The following is a 22,917-nucleotide window of genomic DNA, read 5'->3' on the forward strand; positions in this document are numbered from 1 at the left end:
CCTAGTTGGAAGCAGACTGCCTGGGGCTGAATCAGGACTAGAACCTGGGTCCCACCCTATAGAGCAGGCGGTTAGACCTAGCATAAAGAGAAAGAGCTGAGACCTCAAGGTCTGGGCTGAGAGGCCTCCTGAGCCCTGCCTGGAGACATCAGAGCCAGGTACACGGAGGGAAGGGCTGCCCCCTTGCTGCGGGTCCACGGCCATGGGAACCCCAAGGGGCGGCAGCAGACCCCCAGGGACAACATGCTGTTTGTCCTCAAGGGCCCCGTGGTCTCCTCACCTGTACAGGGTGGGGGTGGGCGTGTCTAGGCGCTCAGAGCTGCAGACATGCCTTCCATCCTCTCTGCGCTTCTCTGCCTCGGCCAGTTGTGGAGGGCAGGAGGGGACCGCAGGAGGGCACAGGACGCCCACCCCCCACCCCCAGTTCACAGGAATGTCAGGGCTCAGGCGGCTGGAGGGACCAGGGATCCTGATGGGGAGAGAATGAGCCCAGGCTTTCGCTGGCAATTCTCTCACTTCCAGGGCTGTGTCTGAGCCAGAGGACCCCGGGCCCTGCAGGTGAGTCTTCCCAGGGCTCCTGGGTCCCCATGTCTCACTTCAGTCCCAGGAATTCGGTGGGGCAAGAGGTGGGGGCACTGGGATCCTAGAGTGATGGTGGTGAAACCTGGAAGGGCTCCTGAGCTGAGCTGGGGAATGTGGAGTGGGGAGGTCCTGGGTCTCAGGCTTTGACTTCCTTCCAGGGACTTTCCAGAAACTCACCATCTGGGCTGAAACTCTTCTGGGCCACTCAGGGTGCCCATGTCAATACACCGTATGCAGAGCTGGAGTGTGAGCATGAATACACAGACCATCAGGGAGTATGCTGCAGGTGGTCTGCAGTATTTGGAGAAGGACATGGCGACTCATTCCAGTATTCCTGCCTGCAAAATCCCATGCACATTGGAGCCTGCCAGGCTACAGTCCTTTAGGTTGCAGAGAGTCAGACACGACTGAGCGAATTAATTTTCCTTCATTTTATTTAAGATTTCTTTATTTTACTGGTTTTATTTTCTAATCTGATAATATTTATATATTTTTGAAGTCTGGTTGACTTACAGTGTTTCAGGTGCACCGCAAGGTGATCTTCATTTATACAAATACGCACACATTATTTTTCAGATTATTTTCCATTTTAGGTTATTGCAACATATTGACTGTGGTTCCCCGTGCTATACAGTAAATCTTTGCTGCTTGTTGCGCTTCTTCTTTAATTTTAAACCTAGCACTTCTGTTCACACTTCTATTTTTAAATTTATGGTATATTCCACCTCGGGGCTCTGCTACCCTGGCAGTGAAAGCACGATCCCAAAATCCCACCAGGTCCACGTTAAAAGGAAATGGAAAACAGTGGCAACGTGAATTGTGGGAGGAAATATTGAATCACATTATCTACTGCTGGGCTTCCCTGGTGACTCAGATGATAGAGAATCCGCCTGCAAGGCAGGCGACCTGAGCTCGATCCCTCGGTTGGGAAGATCCCCTGGACAAAGAAATGGCAACCCATCCCAGTAGTCTTGCCTGGAGAATCCCCATGGACAGAGGAACCTGGGGTGTTGCAGCCTGTGGGATCTCAAAGAGTCAGACATGACTGAGGGAGTAAAACTATTCTCAAGGCTCTGAACTTCAATGGTATTACGCTTTCCCTTTCATAAAGAAATAAAAAGTGGCTGAACAGACAGAACCTGTTGTCTTGTCAGACGCTTAGAGGTAGACTATGACCAGACCGTCTCAGACAGCTTCAAGAACAAAGGATTCCAAGATTAAAAGTTTTCCACAGTGGAGGGGTCGTAACTATAGCTATGGCTGATCCATGTTGATGTATGGCAGAAACTAACAACATTGCGATTTTCCTTAAACTAAAAATAAATAAATTAAAGAGAAAAAAATCTTGCAACAGGACTTCCCTGATGGTCCAGTGGTTGGGAATCTGCCTGCAGATGTGGGCGACAGGGGCCTGATCCTGGGACTGGGAAGATTCCTCATGCCTCGGGCAGTTAAGCCCGTGGGCCACAAGCCGATGTGCCTAGAGCAGGTGCTCCAGAACAAGAGAAATCACAGCGATGAGAAGACCCTGCACACAGCAAAGAGCAGGCCCCCCATTCCCACAACTAGAGAAAGCCTGTGCCCAGTATAGCCATTAATGAATTAATTAAAGCATTGCAACTACCAGCTACCCCTCCTCCTCTTTTAGTGTGTGTGTGTGTGTGTGTGTGTGTGTCTGTGTGTGTGTGTGATGTAAGTATGAAAGTGTGAGTTCACAGGTGTGTGTTTAACCTGTAATGTTCTCTCTTCTCCTTGGAGTTTTCTTCCCAATGGGCTAGCCTTATTTTACATTCACTAAACACTGTTTGACCATCCCTCTCACTCCCCAAAAAGCCCATCTAACTCAGGTAATATGATTCTTTGGGGCACAAGTTCGCGATCTCGTTGGTCTCCTGGCTTTCTAGATAAAGTCACTATTCTTTTCCTGAAGACCTCATCACTCCGTCCCTTGACAACAATGTGAGGTTGAACTCAGAGCACATTCATGAACATCAGCAGAGCTGTCGTTCATTTTAGACAAAATCTGTAGAGGTCACTCTCACAATTGATATCTGTGGTTTAAAGGAAGAAACGCAGATGGCCAACAGGCATATGGAAAGTTGCTCAGCATTGCTCATTAGTAGAGAAAGGGGAACTGACACTGCAATGAGGTACCACCTCATACCGATCAGAATGGCCATCATTAAACAGTTGATGAATAATAGATGCTGGAGAGCATGTGGAGAAGAGGCAAACCCTCTTACACTGTTGGGGGAGTGTAAACTGCTACAGCCACTGTGGAAAACAGTATGGAAGTTCCTCAAAAGCTAAAAACAGAGTTTCCATATGATCCAACAATTCCAGTCCCGAGCATATACCTGGAATGAAACTATAACTTGAAAAGATTCATGCACCCCTGTGTTCAGAGCAGCAAAACTTACAGTAGCCAAGACATGGGAACAGCCTAAATGTCCATCGACAGATGAATGAATAAATAAAATGGATATGCTTAAACACACAGAGGATGGAATACCACTCAGAGATTTAGAAAATGAAATAATGCCGTTTGCAGCATCATGGATGGACCTGGAATTATCATAATAAGTGAAGGAGACAGAAAGAGAAAGATAATTTTCGTGTGATATCACCCATCTGTGGAATCTAAAAAGAACATATCAATGAAAGAGGAACAGACTCGCAGACATAGAGAACAGGTTTGTGGTTGTCAAAGGGGAGGGAAGGATTGGGAACTAGGGATTAGCAGATGAAATCCATTTTTACATAAAATTGATTAACATTGAAGTCCTACAGCATGGCACAGGGACTTCTATTCAAGATCTTTCCATAAATGATAATGGAAAAAATATATATGTCAAGTTGAATCAATTTGCTATACCACAGAAATGAAATACTCTTCAAAATTTTTTTTAATTTTAAAATTTGTGGTTTATTTTCTGCAATGAAGTAATATATGGCAGTAAAAATGCACAAACTGAAATGACAAAAAATATAGATCAATTCTGAAGCATGATATTAAGTAAATAAAAGGAAATTTTGAGAAGGGTGACTGGACTGTTACTCCATTACATACATAATGATCAAGAGGAGACCAGATTTATTACTTAGGGAGCATCACTAATGTCAACAACCCCCACCCTCAGCCAAATGGTGTGGAACCACTACCCTTACTGAGGTTCATTCCCTTCTGTGAACAACAGCTGAACTCGGTGTATGTCTGCCCTTGGAGTCCTGAAACAGCTGGGTCGTTTTGTCCCTGTTTGGAGTTGATTGGAGATATGCCCCTCACTCAAGCATTCTGGAGCTTGAAAGTCTCTACTTGACATATTTTGTGTTCATTTGAGGATGTAGTAAGCAAGGTTGTCCACCTTTTCAGGCAGAACAAATCCCCCTCCCAAAAAACACCAAAGTCATCTTTACACACATTATCTTTGTGTACATGTGTGGTCCTTGCATTGGAAAGCGAGCAAGAGAGAGAGACAGAGTGTGTGTGCAAAGTTTCCTCTCACAGTCACGGAATAATCTCAGATGAAGAAGAGTCAGAGAAAGACAAATCACATGATTTCGCTTACTTGTGACATCTAACAAAATGAACTAATTTATAAAACAAATTCACAGAGAATGAACTTATGGATACCAGGAAGGATAGTGTCAGGGGGAGGTTAGATTGGAAGTTTGGGATTGACATATACACAAAGATGGATGACCAACAAGGACCTACTCTAAAATCAGAGAATTCTACTTAATATTCTGTAACTACCTAAGTGGGAAAAGAATTTGAAAGCAATAGATGCATGTATATGAATAACTGAATCACTTTGTTGCACAGCTGAAACTAACACAATTAGTTAGTTACTTAATCACATATATTACAATATAGAATTTTTTAATATTTTCAAAGAGCCAAAATATGCATGACTGTTCCTCTTAAAGGAATGCAGAATCAAAGTCTCTATTAATGACTGTTTAATTGGCAACCTGCCCTGAGCCTGAGATACGAGGTGGGTACATGTGATTTCTCTTCTGCAAAGAGTTAAGGTTAATGAGATTTATCATGAGCTTGGGGAAAGCATCCTGCATGCTATACAGCGAATCACTGTTTCTACTTCCTGAAAGCAGCAAGACCTGTTCAAATTCTCCTACATTTATAGTGTTCAGGGAAACAACAACTGACGCTCAGGTCACGAGGACTGCTCAGTGACAAGGCTCAGACAGACTTCCATCACTGGCGTGAGAAGAGGCTGCCCATCGTCCCCTGTGACATGCACCAGGCTGACTGTATGAACAACACCGCCAGCCTTCCGCATCCTGTGACTCGGTCAGCTTTGCTCAGTCCTGCCTCCTGCCTCACAGAAGCAGAGCCATGTGGCCCACACTCCTCAGCCTCCTGAGTCTCGGTGAGTCTGGAAAGACATGACAGGAGTGGTTTATGGTGGAAATCGGGGGTCTCCACACCACTAACCAGGTTCCCTGGATGAGGGTGCAAGGAACGTGGGGTCCATTGGGACTAGCCATCTCTGACGGGGTTTTCCTTCTAGGATTCTGTGTGAGTCTGAGGATCTGGGCAGCTGTGGGTGAGTCCTCCCCATCACTTATTTCTGTGTTGAGCAGAGCAGGCGGGGCTGAGGGAGATGACACTGGGGGGCAGGGTGAGACCCCTGCCAGTACAGTGAGAGCCATGTGCCCTGTGGATCCCAGGTCCTCTATTCCCTTGATACTCATCTTCACTCTCCCCAGAGGTTAGCCCAGCTCTGGACTCTGGACCTGAAGGGACAACATGACGTCTGGGAGCTGGGAGCTGGGCCCCCTGAGTGCCATTTCTATCTTGAGAGGGAGCGAGGGGCTGCAGGCCACAGACCCCTCTCCGACAAGGTCGACTCTCCAACCGGCCCTTCACAACAGGATCTGCGGGACCGCCCGCTAGACCTGACCCCAGGGGAGGGGCTGGACATCAGACATGGCCACCTGGGCCTGGTCCCACCTTTGATGGAGGCTAGCTAACAAAGGAGCGGGGGTCATGGTTTCCTTCCTTCTTTTCAGTCAGGTGGCTTTTTCTCTTCTTGGTTGTGTTACTGTTAGTCACGCTGTCAAGTCCGACTCTGTGACCCCATGGACTGTAGCTCACCAGAGTCCTCTGTCCATGGGGATCCCCAGGCAAGAATACTGGAGTGGGTTACCATATCCTTGTCCAGGGGATCTTGCCAACTCAGGGAATGAACCCTGCTCTCCTGCCTTGCAGGAAGATTCTTTACCATTGGAGCTGCAACAAACACAACAGGGAAGTCCTTTCCCTTCTATTCCGTGCATCAGTTTTTTTGTGGTGTTTTCTTTTGTCTGCATCATGCAACTTGCAGATCTTAGTTTACTGATCATGGATTCAACCTGGTCCCTTGACAGAGAAAGTTCCAAGTCCTAACCACTGGACCACCCAGGAATCCCCAATGTTTTGTGTTTTGAGAGAAAGTTTTACGACATTTTTTCTCAACCCATGTAGTCGCTCTTCTCCTGAGAATCTCCGTGATGTCCGTCCTGGGCTGACTGTGTCTCTGTGTGTCCCCAAGCCCCAGGTGTCTTGAGTATCAGGGTGATGTACTTTAGGGGTGGACAGGTGGAAAAATTAAAGGGGAAGTGCCCATGAGGGCAGTGGGGAGAGGGGACCACTCCTATTTTCTTCTCAAAGCCTGTGTCTCCTTCTGTCCTAGGTGAACATGACAAGCCCTATTTGTCAGCCTGGCCAAGCCCCATGGTTCCCTTAGGACAGACTATAACTCTTCGGTGTCACTCCAATTCTCCACTTAAGATATTCAGACTGCTCAAAACAGATGGGACCAGCTTGCCTGAGCTCCAGGGACATCATGTGAACACCTTCACCCTTGGCCCAATGACCAGAGAACATGCCTGGTCCTACACGTGTTCTGGAGCCTACTAGTCTGCACACAGTGACCCCCTGCAGATTGTGGTCACAGGTAGGAGGGTCAAGCCCAGCCCAGGATGGCCGAGCCTGCAGGCTATCCTACCCTAGGTCCACATGTCAGTGCACCCAAGGCTTAGGCAGGTTTCCTAGCTACGAGCAAACAAGGGAAAGAGAACACAGTCTCAGAGTTTAAACTCAGGATATTAAATAGAGGGATGGGGTGTCTGACTCAGTAAGGAGGAGCCTCGCCAGGCATTAGTTAGACAGGTTGAAGCCACTGCCTGCCAGCAGGGAGGATGGGAAGAACCCTGATCCATCACCTGCCACCCAGTCGGGAGCTGTAGTCCCCTATGAATGAGGTGGAGTCCCAGTTAAGATCAAATCAGCCCAGGAATGTCTCAAGAGGCATGCGGTGGGGGTCACAGATGGGAAATGTTCCTTTTATTCTCCACCTCTGTCCCAATCTCCTGCAAGTCATCATCCACGTAATAGGAGAAGAGTGTAAACGGAGTCAGGGTATGCATCCTCAGAACCATCCCAGCCACCTTGCATATTAGGGATGGGATGAAGCTGAGAGCATGGCAACCCACTCCAGTATTCTCGCCTGGCGAGTCCCATGGACAGAGGAGCCTGGCAGGCTATACTCCATGGGGTCACACAGAGTCGGACACGAGTAAAGTGACTGAGCATGCATGCATGAAGCTAAGAGAAGATCCAATAGCTAAAAAGCTTAGAATAAGCACAGACCAGGCTGGAGGTCTTGAGCAAGAGAAACAGAAAAGCACAAACTTGAGCCGGAGAACAAGGCTAAAGAGAATGCTACAGAACACACAGGAAGGGTAATTGGCTTTGCTGGTTCATGGGGAGGTTTTTCACACCTTCAGCCCTCAGGGGAAGTGCTGAGGCAGGGTGACTCACTGAAGCTCACAACCTCATTGCTCCTAGTTGTGTTCACAAAACCCGCTATCTCAGCCCACCCAGTCCACCTCATGAAGGCGGGAGGGAATGTGACCATTCATTGTCACTCACCGCTGTTGTCTGACAAGTTTATCCTGCATCAGGAAAACAGCACAGGGCATTTTCAGAGACTTGGAGAGATGGTCCTGGGTGGGCATGACCTAGCTGACTTCTTCACTGGCCCCATGACTTTGGTGAGAGCAGGAATCTAGAGATGCTACAGTTCTCTCAGCCGCTCCCCCATGAGTGGTCAGCCCCTAGCAACCCCGTGGACATTGTCATCACAGGTGAGTGTGTCCAGACCAGTCCCCTCTGCTGTCTGTGTCACAGAAGGTCTGGTGTCCAGCCCAGCATCAGTACCGGGAGACAATGACAGGCGTGCACAGACGCTCAGAAACTCGGGAGAGGGAACAAACCAGAGAGAGAGGAGGTGTGAACACGGAAGGGAGAAGAGAACAGAGCACCTGCCACGTGTTAAAGAGAAGACACGGAGGAGGAGCCAAGATGGCGGAGGAGTAGGACGGAGAGACCACTTTCTCTCCTAGAAATTCATCAAAAAAATAACTGAACACAGAGCAAACTTCACAAAACAACTTCTGATCGCTAGCTGAGGTCATCAGGCGCCCAGAAAAGCAGCCCATTGTCTTCGAAAGGAGGTAGGACAAAATATAAAAGATAAAAAGCGAAACAAAAGAGCTAAGGACGGAGATCCGTCCCGGGAAGGGACTTAATAGAGGACGTTCCCAGACACCGGGAAACCCTCGCACTGGCGGGCCTGGGGGAAGTGTTGGAATCTCAAGAGTTTGAATCTGACTGGGAGGGATAGAATAAATAAAACCCACAGATTACGAGCCTAAAAGCAACTCCCAGCAGAAAAGTACCCCAGACGCCCGCATCCGCCACCAGCAAGTGGGGGCGGAACGGAGAGGGGCAGGCGGCATTACTTGGGGCAGGGTCCGGGCCTGAGCGCCCTGAGGACAATCGGAGGGAGCTTTTGTGAGTTGCCAGCTTGAACTGTGGGAGAGCAAAGAGAGAGAGAAAACTAACCGGCCCGAACACACTGCCGGCTGTTCGCAGAACAAAGGGACCGAGATTCTGGGCGGCCGAAGTCCACCGGGAGGGTTGTGGCGAGACGGAGGGCGCGGGCGCCCGACCGGCGCGAGCGGGAACTGGGGCTGGGGACGCGGAGGGCAGAGGGCGCGCACGCCCGACTGGCGCCGGCGGGGACTGAGACTGGGACCGCGCGGGGCAGAAGACGCGCCGCACCCGGGGAGAGAGCGCCCGTCAAGCGCCTGGCTGCCTGGGCCGCTTGGGCGGCGTGGGGCCGGAGCGCGGGCCCAGCTTTGTGTGCTGCGCTTTTGTGAATCGCCCGAGGGCTGGAGCCGCGCGCAGCGTGGCGCGCGCTTCAGACAGAAGAGTCTGGAGCCTGAGCAGCGCAGACCGAGAAAAGAGCGCAAGCCTCTCCCGGGAGCGCCGGCCCCTCCCCGCACAGCCCCTCCCCGCACAGCCCCTCCCTGCAGCGCGACGGAACTAGCTACCTGAATAAGAATCCACCTCCGCCCCCTGTGTCAGGGCGGAAATTAGGAGCGGGAAACCGGCAACAGAACCCAAATAAAGGGAACCGCTTCAGAAGGGACCGGTGCAACAGATTAAAATCCCTGAAGAAACCACCGACTGACTACACCGGAAGGGCCTGTAGATATCGAGAAGTGTAAGCTGGAACGAGGAGCTATGTGAAGCTGAGCCGAACCCACACTGACCGCAACAGCTCCAGAGAAATTCCTAGATATATTTTTTCTTTTTCTTTTCTTTTTTATTTTTTTTTTAAGTAAGGAAAAAAAAAAATTTTTTTTTTCTTTTTTCTTGGTTCTCTTTTATTTTCCTTTAAAAATTCCTTATTACTCCCCCATTACTCCTTAACTTTCATAGATTTTTATGATTTTTTTTAATTAGGCAAAACAATTTTTTTTTCTTTTTTTCTTTTTTTTCTTTTTCTTCTTTTTCTTCTTTTTTTCTGTTCTTTTTTCTTCTTCTCTTCTATTTTCTTTTTCTTTTTCTCTTATTTCTTTTAAAGCCCTCTAGCACTCCTTTTACTATGCCTTAATTTTCATTTTCAATCCACTATAACCTTACAGAAGAAAGGGAAAAAAAAAAAAAAGAAGAGAAGCCCTATTTTTATACCAAACTTCATATATATTTCTAAAATTTCTTTTGTGTGTTTTGGTTTTTGTTTTTAATATAGTATTTTTAAGAGTCTAACCTCTACTCTAGATTTTTAATTTTTGTTTTTCAGTATATGATATAAATTGTGAACATTTAAGAATCCAATATTCAGCTCCCATTTTTATTCACGAATGTGTTGATTATTCTCTCCCAATCTTGACTCTGTTTTCTACCTCAGAACACCTCTATTTCCTCCTTTCCCCTTCTCTTCCCAATCCAATTCTGTGAATCTTTGTGGGTGTCTGGGCTACGGAGAACACTCTGGGATCAGACAACTTCGTAGATCTGTCTCTCTCCTCTTGAGTCCCCCTCTTTCTCCTCCTGCCCATCTCTATCTCCCTCCTCCCTCTCCTCTTCTCCATGTAACTCGGTGAACCTCTCTGGGTATCCCTAACGGGGGAGAAACTTTCCACCATTAACATAGAAGTTTTATTATCAGTGCTGTATAGTTGGAGAAGTCCTGAGACTACAGGAAGAATAAAACTGAAATCCAGAAGCAGGAGACTTAAGCCCAAAACCTGAGAACACCAGAAAACTCCTGACTACATGGATCTTTAAGTAATAAGTGACCGTAAAAAAGCTTCCATACCTGCACCAAAACCAACCACCACCCAAGAGCCAATAAGTTTTAGAGCACGACATACCACGCAAATTCTCCAGCAACGCAGGAACATTGCCCTGAACGTCAACATACAGACAGCCCAAGGTCACACCTAACACATAGACCCATCTCAAAACTCATTACTGGGCAATCCATTGCTATCCAAAGAGAAGAAATCAAGATCCGCACACCAGAACACTGACGCAAGCTTCGCTAATCAGGAAACCTTGACAAGCCAATCGTCTAACCCCACCCACTGGGTAAAACCTCCACAATAAAAGGAACCACAGACCTGCAGAATACAGAAAGCCCACTCCAGACACAGCAATCTAAACAAGATGAAAAGGCAGAGAAATACCCAACAGGTAAAGGAACATGAAAAAAACCCACCAAGTCAAACAAAAGAGGAGGAGATAGGGAATCTACCTGAAAAAGAATTTAGAATAATGATAATAAAAATGATCCAAAATCTTGAAAGCAAAATGGAGGTACAGATAAATAGCCTGGAGACAAAGATTGAAAAGATGCAAGAAATGTTTAATAAAGATCTAGAAGAAATAAAAAAGAGTCAATTAAAAATGAATAATGCAATGAATGAGATCAAAAACACTCTGGAGGGAACCAAGAGTAGAATAACGGAGACAGAAGATAGGATAAGTGAGGTAGAAGATAAAATGGTGGAAATAAATGAAGCAGAGAGGAAAAAAGAAAAAAGGATCAAAAGAAATGAGGACAACCTCAGGGACCTCTGGGACAATGTGAAACGCCCCAACATTCGAATCATAGGAGTCCCAGAAGAAGAAGACAAAAAGAAAGGCCATGAGAAAATACTCGAGGAGATAATAGCTGAGAACTTCCCTAAAATGGGGAAGGAAATAGCCACCCAAGTCCAAGAAACCCAGAGAGTCCCAAACAGGATAAACCCAAGGCGAAACACCCCAAGACACATATTAATCAAATTAACAAAGACCAAACACAAAGAACAAATACTAAAAGCAGCAAGGGAGAAACAACAAATAACACACAAAGGGATTCCTATAAGGATAACAGCTGATCTATCAATAGAAACCCTCCAGGCCAGAAGGGAATGGCAGGACATACTGAAAGTAATGAAAGAGAATAACCTACAACCTAGATTACTGTACCCAGCAAGGATCTCATTCAGATATGAAGGAGAATTCAAAAGTTTTACAGACAAGCAAAAGCTGAGAGAATTCAGCACCACCAAACCAGCTCTTCAACAAATGCTAAAGGATCTTCTCTAGACAGGAAATGCAGAAAGGTTGTATAAACGTGAACCCAAAACAACAAAGTAAATGACAACGGGACCACACCTATCAATAATTACCTTAAATGTAAATGGGTTGAATGCCCCAACCAAAAGACAAAGATTGGCTGAATGGATACAAAAACAAGACCCCTATATATGCTGTCTACAAGAGACCCACCTCAAAACAAGGGACACATACAGACTGAAAGTGAAGGGCTGGAAAAAAATATTTCACGCAAACGGAGACCAAAAGAAAGCAGGAGTCGCAATACTCATATCAGATAAAATAGACTTCCAAATAAAGGATGTGAAAAGAGACAAAGAAGGACACTACATAATGATCAAAGGATCAATCCAAGAAGAAGATATAACAATTATAAATATATATGCACCCAACATAGGAGCACCGCAATATGTACAGCAAACACTAACGAGTATGAAAGAGGAAATTAATAGTAACACAATAATAGTGGGAGACTTTAATACCCCACTCACAACCATGGATAGATCAACTAAACAGAAAATCAACAAGGAAACACAAACCTTAAATGATACAATGGACCAGCTAGACCTAATTGATATCTATAGGACATTTCACCCCAAAACAATCAACTTCACCTTTTTCTCAAGTGCACACGGAACCTTCTCCAGAATAGATCACATCCTGGGCCATAAATCTGGTCTTGGAAAATTCAAAAAAATTGAAATCATTCCAGTCATCTTTTCTGACCACAGTGCAGTAAGATTAGATCTCAATTACAGGAAAAAAATTGTTAAAAATTCTAACATATGGAGGCTAAATAACACGCTTCTGAATAACCAACAAATCATAGAAGAAATCAAAAAAGAAATCAAAGTATGTATAGAAATAAATGAAAATGAAAACACAACAACCCAAAACCTATGGGACACTGTAAAAGCAGTGCTAAGGGGAAGGTTCATAGCATTACAGGCACACATCAAGAAACAAGAAAAAAGCCAAATAAATAACCTAACTCTACACCTAAAGCAATTAGAGAAGGAAGAAATGAAGAACCCCAGGGTCAGCAGAAGGAAAGAAATCTTAAAAATTAGGGCAGAAATAAATGCGAAAGAAACTAAAGAGACCATAGCAAAAATCAACAAAGCTAAAAGCTGGTTTTTTGAAAAAATAAACAAAATTGACAAACCATTAGCAAGACTCATTAAGAAACAAAGAGAGAAGAACCAAATTAACAAAATAAGAAATGAAAAGGGTGAGATCACAACAGACAACACTGAAATACAAAGGATCATAAGAGACTACTACCAGCAGCTCTATGCCAATAAAATGGACAACTTGGATGAAATGGACAAATTCTTAGAAAAGTATAACTTTCCAAAACTGAACCAGGAAGAAATAGAAGATCTTAACAGAGTCATCACAAGCAAGGAAATCGAAACTGTAATCAAAAATCTTCCAGCAAACAAAAGCCCAGGACCAGATGGCTTCACAGCTGAATTCTACCAAAAATTTAGAGAAGAGCTAACACCCATCTTACTCAAACTCTTCCAGAAAATTGCAGAAGAAGGTAAACTTCCAAACTCATTCTATGAGGCCACCATCACCCTAATTCCAAAACCAGACAAAGATGCCACAAAAAAAGAAAACTACAGGCCAATATCACTGATGAACATAGATGCAAAAATCCTTAACAAAATTCTAGCAAACAGAATCCAACAACATATTAAAAAAATCATACACCATGACCAAGTGGGCTTTATCCCAGAAATGCAAGGATTCTTTAATATCCGCAAATCAATCAACGTAATACACCACATTAACAAATTGAAAGATAAAAACCATATGATTATCTCAATAGATGCAGAGAAAGCCTTTGACAAAATTCAACACTCATTTATGATTAAAACTCTCCAGAAAGCAGGAATAGAAGGAACATACCTCAACATAATAAAAGCTATATATGACAAACCCACAGCAAGCATCACCCTCAATGGTGAAAAATTGAAAGCATTTCCTCTGAAATCAGGAACAAGACAAGGATGCCCACTCTCACCACTACTATTCAACATAGTGTTGGAAGTTTTGGCCACAGCAATCAGAGCAGAAAAAGACATAAAAGGAATCCAGATAGGAAAAGAAGAAGTGAAACTCTCGCTGTTTGCAGATGACATGATCCTCTACATAGAAAACCCTAAAGACTCTTCCAGAAAATTACTAGAGCTAATCAATGAATATAGTAAAGTTGCAGGATATAAAATTAACACACAGAAATCCCTTGCATTCCTATACACTAACAATGAAAAAACAGAAAGAGAAATTAAGGAAACAATACCATTCACCATTGCAACAAAAAGAATAAAATACTTAGGAGTGTATCTACCTAAAGAAACAAAAGACCTATACATAGAAAACTATAAAACACTGATGAAAGAAATCAAAGAGGACACAAACAGATGGAGAAACATACCGTGTTCATGGATTGGAAGAATCAATATTGTCAAAATGGCTATTCTACCCAAAGCAATCTATAGATTCAATGCAACCCCTATCAAGCTACCAACGGTATTTTTCACAGAACTAGAACAAATAATTTCACAATTTGTATGGAAATACAAAAAACCTCGAATAGCCAAAGTAATCTTGAGAAAGAAGAATGGAACTGGAGGAATCAACCTGCCTGACTTCAGACTCTACTACAAAGCCACAGTCATCAAGACAGTATGGTACTGGCACAAAGACAGAAATATAGATCAATGGAACAGAATAGAAAGCCCAGAGATAAATCCACGAACCTATGGACACCTCATCTTTGACAAAGGAGGCAAGGATATACAATGGAAAAAAGACAATCTCTTTAACAAGTGGTGCTGGGAAAACTGGTCAACCACTTGTAAAAGAATGAAACTAGAACACTTTCTAACACCATACACAAAAATAAACTCAAAATGGATTAAAGATCTAAATGTAAGACCAGAAACTATAAAACTCCTAGAGGAGAACATAGGCAAAACACTCTCCGACATAAATCACAGCAAGATCTTCTATGACCCACCTCCCAGAATATTGGAAATAAAAGCAAAAATAAACAAATGGGACCTAATGAAAATTAAAAGTTTTTGCACAACAAAGGAAACTATAAGTAAGGTGAAAAGACAGCCCTCAGATTGGGAGAAAATAATAACAAATGAGGAAACAGACAAAGGATTAATCTCAAAAATATACAAGCAACTCCTGAAGCTCAATTCCAGAAAAATAAAAGACCCAATCAAAAAATGGGCCAAAGAACTAAACAGACATTTCTCCAAAGAAGACATTCAGATGGCTAACAAACACATGAAAAGATGCTCCACATCGCTCATTATCAGAGAAATGCAAATCAAAACCACAATGAGGTACCATTACACGCCAGTCAGGATGGCTGCTATCCAAAAGTCTACAAGCAATAAATGCTGGAGAGGGTGTGGAGAAAAGGGAACCCTCTTACACTGTTGGTGGGAATGCAAACTAGTACAGCCACTATGGAAAACAGTGTGGAGATTTCTTAAAAAACTGGAAATAGAACTGCCATATGACCCAGCAATACCACTTCTAGGCATACACACTGAGGAATCCAGATCTGAAAGAGACACGTGCACCCCAATGTTCATCGCAGCACTGTTTATAATAGCCAGGACATGGAAGCAACCCAGATGCCCATCAACAGATGAATGGATAAGGAAGCTGTGGTACATATACACCATGGAATATTACTCAGCCATTAAAAAGAATTCATTTGAATCAGTTCTAATGAGATGGATGAAACTGGAGCCCATTATACAGAGTGAAGTAAGCCAGAAAGATAAAGAACATTACAGTATACTAACACATATATACGGAATTTAGATAGATGGTGGCGATAACCCTATATGCAAAACAGAAAAAGAGACACAGAAGTACAGAACAGACTTTTGAACTCTGGGGGAGAACGTGAGGGTGGGATGTCTTGAAAGAACAGCATGTATACTATCTATGGTGAAACGGACCACCAGCCCAGGTGGGATACATGAGTCAGGTGCTCGGGCCTGGTGCACTGGGAGGACCCTGAGGAGTCGGGTGGGGAGGGAGGTGGGAGGGGGAGTCGGGATGGGGAATACGTGTGACTATATGGCTGATTCATGTCAATGTATGACAAAACCCACTGAAATGTTGTGAAGTGATTGGCCTCCAACTAATAAAATAATATTTAAAAAAAAAAAAAAAAAAAAGAGAAGACACAGCCGGTGACAGAGTGAAGCAGCAAAACATGAAAGAACGAACAGTGGAGAAAGATGTACCAGAGCAGGGACCCGGGAAGTTCCTGGATCAGGCAGCCAATGATGGTTGGTTAAGGGGCTGGTTTCCCGCCTTCATGTCAGAGCTCCCTTCCTCTGCCAGGAGCACTGTGGTACCAGACGCCCTTGCAGTCTGGACCCTGGGTGGTCAGGACGGAGGTCGACACCTTGAAGTTGCTCAGCCTTGTGGTTTACGGCGTCCTTCTGCACAAAGGGGGGGCAGTGGTTCCTGCAAACCCTCCCAGCTAGGGGGTCCCTTCCAGCCCCTGGGGGTGGGCAGCGCAGCCCTGAACAATCCCTCAAGAATGAGGTGGTCAAAGATCCTGTGAGAGTGTGGAAATTTCCACTCCATAATGTCTGCTTCTGGGTTAATACATGTTTTCTGAAGGTCCTAGTAGTAGCTACTAGGTTCCGTTTTTCAAGAGAACCCCATATCTCTTTGATTTTTTAAATCTAATTTTTCTCATTCATTTTTGTTGAAGTTTAGTTGATTTAAGATGTTGTTTATTCCTGTTGTACTGCATAGTGATTCAGCTATTCATATACATATATTCTTTTTTAAAAAAAGGATATTAAGTGACCCTCCATATTTAAAGTTATATTGTTTTCCCTGTGCTGGGTATTGCTTGCTGTGGGGCTTTCTCTCCTGTCGGTGGGCGACCTTCTCATGCAGCGCTTCTCTTGTTGCAAACCTTGGGCTTTAGTCCTCAGTTTAGCACTAGAGTTACTCCATACTCTAAGATCAAGGTCTCCTCCTTCTAGGTCTGTCCAAGAACCCCTCTCTCTCAGCCCAGGGGGGCCCCGTGGTGAGGTCAGGAGAGAACGTGACCTTGCTCTGCAGCTTCGAGGGCGCCTTTGACCAGTTCCATCTGCTCAGGGAGGGGGAGAACCTTGGGCGCTGGCTCGCTGGAGGGCGGGGCCCCCGCGGAGCACTCCAGGCAGCGTTCCCTCTGGGTCCTGGGACCCCAGCCCACAGCGGGGTCTACAGGTGATACGGTTCCTTCACTCACTCTCCCTACGCGTGGTCAGACCCCAGCGACCCCCTGCTCCTGTGTGTCACAGGTGAGGACCCTCCTCCTGGCTCAGCTTTCTTGTTGCTCTTCAGTCACTAAGTTGTGTCCAGCTCTTTTTGACCCCGTGGGCTGCAGCTCGACAGACTCCTCTGTGCTTCACTATCTCCTCCTCATGGATCACAGCCTTGTCCTGGTAAAGGGGCTTCTGTTACTCAATGAAGATATGAGCCATGTCACGCAGAGCCACCCAAGACAGACCAGTCATAGTGAAGAGTTTTGACAAAACATGGTCCCCTAGGAGAAGATGGCAACCCACTCCAGTGTTCTTGCCTGGAGAACCCATGAAGAGTCCCATGCTTTACAGTACACTAAATCACTTTGTCTTGGCCAAAAAGTCCATTTGGTTTTTCCATAACATCTTACTCTATCACTGAGCTCTAGCTCAAGGGCCCTGTGCTGGTGTCGGGGAACCTTAGGGCTTCTGGAGAAATGGAGGCAATGAGAACCAGAGAGGAAGAGTGATGGTCGATGGCATCTCAACCCTCTTCCACCTCCTGTATGGATGCTCCTCATCAGCGTCCTGTCTATCCAGACAAAAAGAAAAGGGTCAGGATAGACCCAGGAGGAGGAGAGGCTGATGATTTGGGAAGATCAGAGATTGCACTGGCCCCTTGCTCTTAATGTTTTCCCAGAAGCACCTCTGGCATACAGGTCACTTTCCAATTAAGGAGCATAGATACTCATTCCTGGAGCACAGCGATTGTCTCTTGCTTACAGCTGTTTTTCATTGCCAGGCATATCTTTTGCTTCCTTCTACCATCTCTTCTCCAGGTTGGAGGGTCTACTCAATGCATTCTCGTGGAGGGTCCAGAAGATCTCCCCTCCCCCATCAGTGCTCTGAGAGAAACAGAGTCAGGGACAGGCAGGATGTCAACCTTCCAGAGAGAATGGTCCTCCCTCAGTGGGTATGAGGAAGGTTGCTTGCTCACCCCTTCTGTCTTTTTTCCCTTAGGATCCACTACAAGTTCTTGCCCATCACCCATGGATCCACACACCACAGAAGGTAAGCAAGACAGTCTCCTATCTCAGCAAATTTCTGAGATAGACACGGGATTCCAGTGTGAGTGTTGGTTCTACCACCTCTGAGCTCTGTGACATTGGGGCCTCAACATCCCTGTCATGTCAGCATTTGAGATCATGGTCTGTATTAGAACCAGAGAAGGCATTGAGTTTCTCACCTCTGGGACTGGGAATTTCTAAATTGGACAAAGGGAGACAGAGTGACTTGACCCCATGCTTAAGGGAGATCCTTATCCTCCCTCCACCACGATCTTTGCGGAAGGATGGGGAGTGGGGGGGTGGACAAGAGGAGAATTTTAGGGAGCACGTTAAATATGAGCTATTCCTCTGTTAGTGTTTTATGAACAAAACATTCCACAGTTCAGAAATAGAAGTGTCGTGTCTTCTTGAGGATTCCATTCCAGGTATATGTGGATGGAGGGGGAAATATATTGAGGATTAAATGGGTCTCCATTCATGCATAAACACCATGCGTTGATGAGGGGGAGCAGAGAAAAACTGCATCGGTGCCTGGGGAACTTAGTTCAGACCTCTGCTGGTCTTGCATGGCCTCTTTACTTTATCCACTGCTAGCATCTCTCCTGTATCCTTTCGTACCTCCTGAGAAGTGGAGAGCCAGGGTGCAGTCTCGGCAGGATCCAGGGGATATCCTCAGGATGAATGGCGTCAGCGAGAGAAGGAGAGAAGACACATGAGACCAGTCTTGATAGGGCCAAGTCTGTGAGGGAGAGAGAGAGAGAATGACCAGACAGGGGTGTTTGCAGGGTCTGGCAGGGTCTGGCAGATTCCGGCAATGCTTTATTTTTTACCGTGGCTTTTATACCCTAAACTAGTACATTCCTAAGGGGAAGATATTTTAACATTACATCAGCTTGTTCCCCACAAAACCAGGGTGTTTTCTGCATACTTCTTTGTTTATGAGGGTCTTGTACATTATCTTCTGGCCTTGGGGCCTATTGATATTTTATGACCTAGGTGAATGCAAAGCTGTTTCCATAATCTATTCTTTAATGAACACAAAGGTCAGTCCTTTTGCAGAAGTTATCAGTTAAATTTATCTAAAAGGTTTACCACACAAAGACTCTGCAGCTCCAGTGAGGCAGCCCCTGTTTAGCATTCCTGGTTAAAGTGAACAAATTTAAACTCTTATTTTTCTAAATCTTTAACTATAACCACTTTTAGAATAATATTTTTATGTTCTCTCATAGGGCTTCCTCACCCCCGAAGGGCTCTGTGCCTACTAAACCTTTATGTGATCAGGTTCTTTATGCTGTTTTATGATTAGGATATTATAAGCAATCATGCATATTAGTACCAAGGACATAAACACAATTGCCAAACAAACTAAAATACCAGCAAAGGAGTTTAAATTAAAACACCCCTTTCACCTTCTATAATCGCAAAAAATACCACCACCCGGGAAACTTATTGATTAAAGTTCTAAATTGATTCTTATTTGGAAAGAGATCGGGAAAGGCCTTCTGCCTGTGTCACAGAAATGAGGGAGTAGTCTATTGAAGTAAGCATCAGAAAGATAGATATCATCTTTAAGGTGAGCGCAGAGGGCAGCTTTTTGGAATCCCTGAAAACCTGATTAGCCTTGCCCATCAGGTTTTCTCCCTCATGACCTTGTCATGGGTGGGATCTCGTGATGGCTCCCGGCAGTGGAGACCATAACTGATCAGGTTGAGAGCTGCTGACACACTCTGACACAAGGATACAATAAATCCTGTGTGTAGGGGCAGGGTGTATGCAACCAAAAGCCAAACCTTCTGCCCTTTGCTTCTTGGCAGAAGCATGGCTTCCTCAAGGCCACTCCAGCCAGCTGCACCTTCTCCTTAGGCTCTCCATAGCCTTCATCTATAACAGCATCTTCCTCTCTGTTCTTGTCTGTCACTGGTTAACCAAAAAGTAAGTGTGAAGAGCCAAACTGTCATTGGTGTTCTATGCAAAATCATAAGTCTGAAGGAGGGAAGCACAGCGTCATCTGACCCAGGGGGAGGTGAGCTCTTAGCAGAGAATGGCATTTTCACTTCCTGTACGTTAAAAACTGATTTCCATTGTATTCCAGGAATATCTTCCAGGAATATCTGAAGGAATATCTTCCAGAGAACCATGGAGCCCTGTTTTTTATATGAAGATATGTGTTCATTTATTTCTGGCTACATCAGGTCTTGGCAGCAGCATGGGGGATCTTAATTGTGGTGCTGAGGTGCGGTTCAAGGTTCCAGAGCTCACGGGCTCAGGAGTTGTAGCCTGTGGGGCTCAGCTGCTTCACAGCACGTGGGGTCTCAGTTCTCCCACCAGGGACAGAACCCACACTCTCTGCTCTGGAAGGAGCACTCTTTATCCCCGGCCACCAGGGACGCTCCAAGCCCTGTTCTTCCCTCCAGCCACAGCCATCTGTTCTTGTGCCTTTTATGATCTTGGGAATCTGCTGATACATATTAGAGGATGGTCCATAACAGAAGACGTAGGATAGGCTCCATCTGTTTGCACAGGTTCCAGAGAGAGTCCGTCAGTGGCTGGGCTTGTATATGGGGTGGTTATTGTTTTTAATTTAGTGGAGTAGACAAGCTCAGCAACCTGGGCACACCCAGGTCTTTTCCTGGCTTTGATGTCCCCACCAAAGATACGGAGATCTAGAAGAATCGCCCCCAACCTAAGATCCTTGACTCTCTTCCATTTGCAGATGTTGCAATCATGGTAGGAGAGCCCAAGGAAGACAGAACAGGGAAGAGCGAAGTGAGTCCTCCCTGCCCAAACCCTTGCCATAGCCCGAGCCCCTCCAATCCCCAATGCCCCAGCCTTCAAAGATTGCGTGTCAGTCCATCATTCACACCTCCTTCCTCTCAGGACTCTCCAGCAGAAGGCATGATATACGCCCACTTGGACCACGGGACCCTCTCTGAGAGATTGTTCACTCCCACTCCCCTGAGCCCCATGCACCTCTCTGCTGATCCCAGTATGTTTGAGGAATTGGATGTAAACCAAGACCATGCTGAGCCCTGACCTGCCCCATCCTTGAGCCCACAGAATGTTCTAAAAAGAGACTGGATTTCTTTTGAAAGGGGTTCCTCCGTGGATACTCCTTCTCCTCCTGCAAAGCGGCCCAGCAGCTCTGAGGTGAAGAGTGGAGTCCAAGAATTATAGGATCGTCTTCAGAAATCTCACAACATATTACTCACCCCCACGGTTCTAGTACTCTATTTTAACTACCAGACCTTTAGGGAGAAGTTATTATAATCAAATGCACATACTGGGTAGGTTACCATGATCATCCTACTTTTTCAAAATTTCCAGGAAGGCATTAAAATTTGCAAAGTGAGTCTTTAAATTTTTCAGTTTACAATAAATGAAAGCAAATTAAAACAGAAACCTCTGTTCAGTAATAGTTTAAAAGGATGAACTTATTTACAAGACAGAAAGAGACTTGTAGACTTAGAGAACAAACTTAGAGTTACAGAGGAGAAGGATGAGGGGAGAGTTAGATTGGAAGTTTAAGATTGACATGTGCACACTGCTGTATTTAAAACAAAGTGCTTTCCATGAAACAGTAATAAAAGCAATGCAAGTTGGCAAAATAAAACGACAAACTATATTCTGTTTGAGACATCCAGTGTGGTGCCACTTCCCAGAAGAGGCTGCATGTGTGAGTGCTAAGTCGATTCTGTCATGTTTGACTCCTTACGATCCCATGGATTGTGTGTAGCTCGCTAGGCTCCTCTCTGCATGGAATTCTTCAGGCAAGAGTCCTGGAGTGGGCTGCTGTTCCCTTCTCAAGGGAATCTTCTAGACCCAGGGATCTAACCCACATCTCTCATGTCTCTGGCATTGGCAGGCAGATTCTTTACCACTGAGCCACCGGGGAACACCCTCACCGTTTTCCCCGCTGTGGGCACTGAGGGTACTCGGGTTCCAGGGCTAGAAAAAGGACAAGTTCCCCCTCCGTCTGGATCTGCACTGGCCGATAAAGTACTTACCCAGCCACTCGGTACAGACAATGCCTCTACACGTGTGTGAAGTAAAGCATTCTGTTCTTCAGTCACACCCACCACGTTTCAAGTGCTCAGTAGTGCCACGTGGCCAGGTGCCAGGGTGCTGAACAGGGAAGATGTTTAAAGAGTGCCGTCATCACAGAGAATTCTACTGGACATTCCACTCCAGATCACTGAGGGGCTGCAGACAGAACACTTGACCCAGGGAGGCTTTGCACGTGTTGTGTGAATCCACTGATATTTGGATATCAGTGGATTTTTATTGTCTTTATTGCTTCTTGTCACCAAAGCCAAGGATTTGAGAATCTTGTGCCTCTTAAGTTAAGCTGGTCACCATGTAGCTTGGCCCACCCAAGAGGAGGGATGAAGAGCATAACACCATGAGGACTCCAGTGTGAAGTGAGCTGGCAAATGGGGTGAAGATCAACTCCAGGCCTTAGTTGCTCATTGACCTGTCTGTGTATGATGTCTCTTCTGGCTTAGAACTAAACCGCCCAAGAACTCTTTCACCAAGAAATGTTAGGATCGCTAAAAGTGAAGACAGGCTGGGTTTCTGTGTCGCTACTGTGACTGTTTCCATTTTCCCTCTAAGATTCTTTTTCTTTTTTTTTTTTTTTTTTTTTGCCTTTAAGTGCTGGGACCAGATATCATGACCTTCATTTTTTCGAATGTTCACAGTGTAGACAAGAACCCCAGTTATTCTCATATTTCCTCTTTAAAAAAAAAAAAAATTTGAATGTTAGCATTTGATGCCTACATTCTGCTGAATCTGAATTCTTCAACCACCTACAGAAGATGGGTTTACCTGGGTCGTGGGTGTATTTCTGTTGTGGCACCAATGCCTGGTCAGAGTAGGTGCTCTGCAATAATTTATGAAGTGACCGAAGACAAGAAGTAAATTCCATTTGTGGAGGGGACTGGGAAAATCAAGTTCTGAGTCCTATTTGGTGCCAGGCTGTGATGGCTGACTCAGGATGAAAACCTGGATT

At 45.2% G+C, this 22,917-nt stretch overlaps 1 pseudogene; it reads left to right on the plus strand.

The window, feature by feature from the left end:
- Positions 1–4,942: 4,942 nt before the first annotated feature.
- LOC136157685 (putative killer cell immunoglobulin-like receptor-like protein KIR3DX1) lies at positions 4,943–20,942 on the plus strand (annotated as a pseudogene).
- Positions 20,943–22,917: the final 1,975 nt, after the last annotated feature.

Source organism: Muntiacus reevesi, chromosome 2 (assembly GCF_963930625.1).
Source record: "Muntiacus reevesi chromosome 2, mMunRee1.1, whole genome shotgun sequence".
Classification (NCBI taxonomy): Eukaryota; Metazoa; Chordata; class Mammalia; order Artiodactyla; family Cervidae; genus Muntiacus; species Muntiacus reevesi.